Raw genomic sequence first — 6,622 nt, forward strand, 5'->3', positions numbered from 1 at the left:
ATTAATAAAATTATTGACGTGTCATAATATTTTCAATTATTAGTAAAATTGATTTATTTTCGTTAGCAATCTGGGAAATCACCTGTAGTGAATATGTGTCTCGAGTAATATGTTAATTACGATTGTTATTCAAAATATTATGCAAGATTTAGAATCGTATAAATGTGATGATATATTTGTAATTATTGAAAATCATTAAATAAATTTCACTTTGATAATACTGATAATTTTGAATTCAAAAGAAATCATTGTTTATAAAATAAAATTATAAGAATAAATATTGTCACTTATTGAGTTATTGAGTATATTGTTCCTTGCTTGATATATCGAAATCGGAACAAATTCTTGCTTTTTAAATGACTTTTTACATGTAATCTCCATAAAAAAGAATCTTTTATAATAAATTTGGCACAGAACGTAGAAAATTTTAGTTAAATATGAAAAATAATTCTTCTTCAAATTGTTAAAAAGAAAATTTTAAAAATCACGCAATTGAAATTGTTAGAGAAATTAGTATAATTTGTATCGCGTTATCTTCATGTAATTCAAATGCCATGTAATTTAAGTAATTCAAAAGTTGTCTACATATTGTTTTTTTATTTTAATATAAATATTCTACTTTATTTATTATATTTGATCTAACTGAATTTGTTCTTTTTTATATTTATTCTGTTTTTTATTCTTTTTATTGGCTTTTATTTTTATTACGAATTGAATATCTATTGAATATCTTTTGATATATTTTCCTTTTGAATGCTATGAGAACAAAGTCTGATTTTTATTTAAAACTTGGTTTTATTTTTTTCATGTTTATTTTTATTCAAAACTGAATACGCTATTTTTCTTTTTATATTTTTTACGAAAAAAATTCACAAGATTATTAAGAATAAACTAAAATTACAATTAAAAAGAAATATAAGTAATGATAATATTAATTACAAAAAAAAAAGATTTTATTGATAAAATTTTGTAAGTATGTTTTTGAATTATGAATTTCCAATTTTATATTTTGTGAAATTCTTATGTAATTGAATGAACTCAAATCATTTAAAATCATTTTCGTTAATATCATGATTTTTGAATTATGATATTATTACAGCATCGTTCGAACAAATATTTACTACTGTATCTATTACTATTACTATATTAAATATCTATTACTGTATTATTATATGTATTACAAATTTGTGGATAAAGTGAAATGGATTCATCATAAGATGTGTTATTATTAATTTTTAGGATCTATCGGGTATTATAACATAACTAAAAAAAAGCACAATCTATGAAAAATGATATAAAATGTATTTAAAATTATTTGATATTTTAAAAATATGAAATGTTAATTTAATGCTTAATATTATATGTTGTAACAATTAAGAAATTACGATATAGAATTTTAAAGATATTGTAAACTTTTTATACTAATACATTATATAGAAATAATATAACAAATTATTGAATTTCTATTATTTTAAGAACAGAATATCATAAAATAAATTTTTTAAAAAATTAATCTACATTCGTAATTCAAAGATGAAGAATTTTGTGAAGTTTTTTTTTTTATAATAGAATACGTTACATAGAAATCTTTTTTCTCTTTCAAGATGAAATTAAAAAGATTTATGAAATATATAATGTAAAATATTTCACGTAGAAATTTTTTAAGTAAGATTTTATGAATAAGATTGCTTTAACGATAATATAAAAATAATTAGATATATAGAAATTTAAAAAAAAGAAAATTTAAAAAAAAATATAGATGTTACGTAAAAATATTTTCCCATTTCATCAAATTTCACGACACATTTATCGGATACAATGCATTTCTCAATAAGACCTTGAGATTCATCGATGTTTTCTTTATTTACAAAGAAAATATTAAAAAGAATTTTTCCAATGTCTTCTCTATTGAAGATTGTATTAATCATTTGCACATAAAATCAAGTGAATAACAATAAATGAAATTGGTGGAATAATAACAATAACCACTCTTAACGTAACCATAATGAGCTAAAAATGAAAGGAAAACAATTCTTGGATGTGATTAATGTGAGACATTAAGAAATCGAAGATCTTACAATAAAGTTGCATTTCGTAGAAATGTTTCATCTGTATTGACGATATATCTTTGATGTCTTTTTTGAACTTTATTGCAAACTATTTTCAAAAATAATAATTGTTTTTAAAGATGTCTATTAAAAATAAAAACTTAGAATTTCGTTTGATATAAATTTATATGATTTTCAATAAATATCTGATCATTCTTAATAATATATTCTTAATAATATATATATGATCATTATTAATAATGTAGAATTGTAGTTAAAAAATATAATCAATTAATCTTTCTTAATAAAATGTATAGTAGAATTTTGCAAAAATTCTTAACAAATATATATATAAATATAATAAAATCCTGATTTTTTTTCATTAAATATACAGTGAAATTCTGATAACTTTTAATAAATTATACAATAGAATTTCTTATGATTCCAAAAAATAATAATAGATGATATTAATAGAATTTTTTAAAATTAGATTTATGATATATATGATATAATGATTTGAAAAATTAGAAAGTTTATTAAATTACATGTATAAAAAAAAATTTTGCAAAAATTATAATTGAAATCACAAAATGGTTAGAATGATTTTTTATAATTTTTTTATAAACTTGTAATGAAAATTTAAAAAAAACATTTTAAAGATTTATGTTATATATCATAAGTCATAAAAAACTACAACTTTTATCATTTTTAATTGTTAATTCATATATAATGGATTTTAATGAAATTTTTAACATACATAATTTTTAATTAATATAATTTTTAGACATAGATAGAAAAACTGAAAAAAATGATCACGATTTAGATCAATAAGAATTTTTTTGATTTTTTTTATCATCTAATAAATAATAATTCTTCTAAATTCTAAAAAAAATTCAAAACATTAAGTTTAATTTTAAAAAAGTTTTCAATTTAGTTTTCAAAATTAAACAAGCAAATTCATAAATTTATATGATTAAATAAAATCTCTCTAATTGTTCTCGCCAACTATGATTTTTTATTCAGTAATAAAAAGCACATGAGAAAATTTTACAAAATTTGTTTCTGTTAAATAAATAATGTAATAAGTATTATAAATTTAGAAATCATTTTGCAAATACATAATAATTGCCTAATGTTTAATGAATTAATTCTTTACTTATTTCATATCAAAAATATAAAATATATTTAGATATATTATAAAGTCATATTATAAAAAATTTAAAAGCAATAATAATTTAGATAATAATAATAATTTAATAATATTAACTAAATACAGATAATCAGTTATTATTATTAAAATTTTATTCATATAAATGAAATTCATATAAACAGAATTCATATAATTTATTTTAAATTAATTGATTTTACCTATCTGTGCAATAATAATTTTGATTTATAGACACGCTGTACATCTCACGTTAATTAAATTGAATCGTGTTTTGAACATGTAGAAATGATGGTACATATGAAACGCGAGAGCATGATTACAGAGCTGAATATTACAGGATTTGTCAAAATGACATGTCGGTTACCAGAAGCAAATGTGAATAGGAAGGCCACTGAAAAGTGAAGTCCTCGCGACAGACAAGAGGATAAATAAAAACTGCAAAAAGCGCCAGCTACTATTTAATTTAATTCACCAAAATCGTGACACATTTTCACGGCAAAAGCGGCTACTCACTGAGTCATAAGCCCACCGCTGACTTTCAAATGTCACCTCAGAGTTTCAGGCGTCTTTTAACTTTAAAGAAATTCTGCTTGGCAATGAAGATATTCAAGAACACAAAAAAGCCTGACATAATTTCGCTCTTTTCTATGTAACGAAACTCAACCAACTTGGACAAACAACTACAGTACTAACTAAGAAGAACTTCATTAAGAATTATACATTTCAAAGAATAACCTTCGAACTTTCTTAACTCGGATTCGTCCACGATAAAATTTAGTGTAGACGAATAAGAAGATGTTAAAATTTTGCAGGAGTAAAGGAATTCAACAGTTTTATATGATAGAATCGGGGCTTTCATATTAAAGGCAACGGAGCAAGCACTTTGGCGAAAGACATGGAAAATTCGAATAAAGGAAGTAGTTGGCTTGAAATACAAAGAAACTCGGTACTTTTATATTTTGAAATTGGAATCTTCATATTAAAGATAAAAGAACTGATACCCTGAAAGATATAGAGAAGACATAGAGATCGAAAATCGTTAGTTACGGAATTCGGATTTCATAAAGTTTCTCTATTTTTCCTCAATTTCGGTAATATTTATAACGATAATACGTAATGAATAATAATTCTGCTGTTAGAAATATAAAATCACTGAATTGCACAGCACTTCTGTTATAAAACATTATATCTCTTCTGTCTGCACTGAATTTAAAATACCATAGATCATTTACGATACAATTCTAAATGCCAATTACACGCTCATGAATTAATCGATATAACACGATTTTCATCAACGAAACGAAATTTGATTTGTCGTTCTCAAATTAATGATGACGATAATGTAATACATATAAATATACACATACGATGCAATATAAAGGCCGATGTGATGTCATTTAAGTTAAAAGTGATGTCGTTTCGAGACTCGCCATAACAATGATTCAAACGATACCAAGTGGCTCTGTTAAGTGCACCCAATGGAGTCTGTCGGATGATGTCGTTAAGTACGTTATTCCGTTGTCATTCAGCTACCTACGAACCAATTCTCTCCAACTTGCAAACGATGGAGTCACTGGTCATGAAACATTTGTCCTGGTAATGAGAACATATTTGCCAAAGTTGTTCGATTTAAGCTCGAGAGAAAACATATCTTTAACGTGATTATGGTCTTAAGAATGAATGAGATATCAATTGAATATCAAATCTTTTGTAAAATGGCTTTACGATCTTGTAATTTGTAATATACGACATAATGATTCGACTATTATTTTTAATATCTATTATATATTTCTGAAAAATAATATCATATTCGTGACATGGATTATGAACTAATGATAAATTATATTTAAGTTTGTAATAAACAAATTGTATTTATATAATTAAGATTGCAAATGAAATATAAAAATATAAGTATGAAATTGAATAAAATAAATAAAGTAGATATAACTAATATTTTTTTCCGATAAGAATTAAACAGAAGAAAAATAAATGAAATAGTTAATTTTTTTTCAAGTAATATTATAATAGCATGAAATATAATTAAAAATAGAATGAGTTTAATTTTTAAAATGGAATTAATAATTTCTGAAATGAATAGATCTCTTGTAATAATTTTAAATTATAACAATTTTAAAATTTATATAAAGATTACATTTATTTTATTTTAAATTAAATTTAGGCAAAAATTGAAACATTTTATTAATTTTGAAAATATTAAATAGTTGAAATAACGTTCACGTTAATTGAGACAAAAATTAAAAACAAAGAGAGATAATTCTTGGTGGATATTAAGTATCAACTTCAAGTTTTTTCGTATAGATGGCCCAACAGTTAAACGAATTCTCGTAGTAAGAAAAATGTAAAACTGGTTATATATTTCATCGTCTTAGTTGTACAAGTTAAGATTGTACTTCACAGGATCATTTCTGTAGTAGATCTTTTCAAAGCTCTGTCCTAAAATAGAGTTGATGCATCTACGATGAAGAGATATAGCATTTTTTCCTGAGCGTGAGGAAGACACGAGAAAGTTGATTTTATTTCAGTTTCTCAGTCATCGATGATCGTTCACTTCTTATAACTTATTATAAGAAGGATGGAAAAAGTGCTTTCTGAGTGGTTGTTTTATTTATTATATTTTATAAATCATAATAAATATAATTATTTCAATAACTACTAAATACTATTGAACAAGAATTAATAAATACTAGATTATTATAAATATGATTTTTACGAAAAAATTTTAAAAAGAAATATTGTATAAATAGAAAAAAAGATTCCACAGAATATACAAAGATTCAACTCAACCCTGAGAACACAAACAACAAAAAAATCCAATCCACCTCGACTTCCGTTGAGATGACACAGATATAGTTCGCACAGAGATTCGTCGATCACGATCGGTAAGCCGATTAAACATTCATGGATTTGTCGTAAAAAAAAAACAAAAAAAAAAAAGAAAAAAGAAAATAAAAAAAATACAACAAATACACGGCATGCGTGTATATATATACTACTATATATAATAGAAAGTAAAGGCTAACGATAGAAAAGAGTGGGAGAGCATGCAACGCTCATACGGAATATTTATTATTGCTGCAGACTGGCGATAGTAAAACATGACGTTTCAATTTGAAGCGTCGCTGTAAAAGCGCGCGGCCCGTAATATCTTTTCAATTTTATCCAGGTTCACGTTGTATCCCGTCCCCGTTCCCGATATTAGCCTGTAACATTTATTTTGAAGTAATACTTTCCCGAGGGCAATTTATCGAGTATTTCCCGCCGATTCGACGAACCGATACGTCGACAGTTTCGTCGAACTTCGATTCCATAGTATTCGCACACGGACACACGTTTCCCTCGTACAGTTTACCATCACGTTCCTCTCTCTCTCTCTCTCTCTCTCTCT

At 24.2% G+C, this 6,622-nt stretch overlaps 1 protein-coding gene and 1 non-coding gene across 2 annotated transcripts in view; one reads left to right on the plus strand and one right to left on the minus strand.

Annotated features, from left to right (window-relative positions):
- The window catches only part of LOC102677200 (farnesol dehydrogenase-like), a 51,560-nt gene that overhangs the window by 10,481 nt on the left and 34,457 nt on the right, over positions 1–6,622 (minus strand). The gene's annotated exons all lie outside the window — the stretch shown is intronic.
- LOC116185175 lies at positions 5,618–5,834 on the plus strand. The gene has a single exon (XR_004149963.1). It is a non-coding gene; the product is annotated as a small nucleolar RNA U3 (small nucleolar RNA).

The sequence above is a fragment of the Apis dorsata genome, unplaced genomic scaffold, assembly GCF_000469605.1.
Source record: "Apis dorsata unplaced genomic scaffold, Apis dorsata 1.3 scaffold_113, whole genome shotgun sequence".
NCBI lineage: Eukaryota > Metazoa > Arthropoda > Insecta > Hymenoptera > Apidae > Apis > Apis dorsata.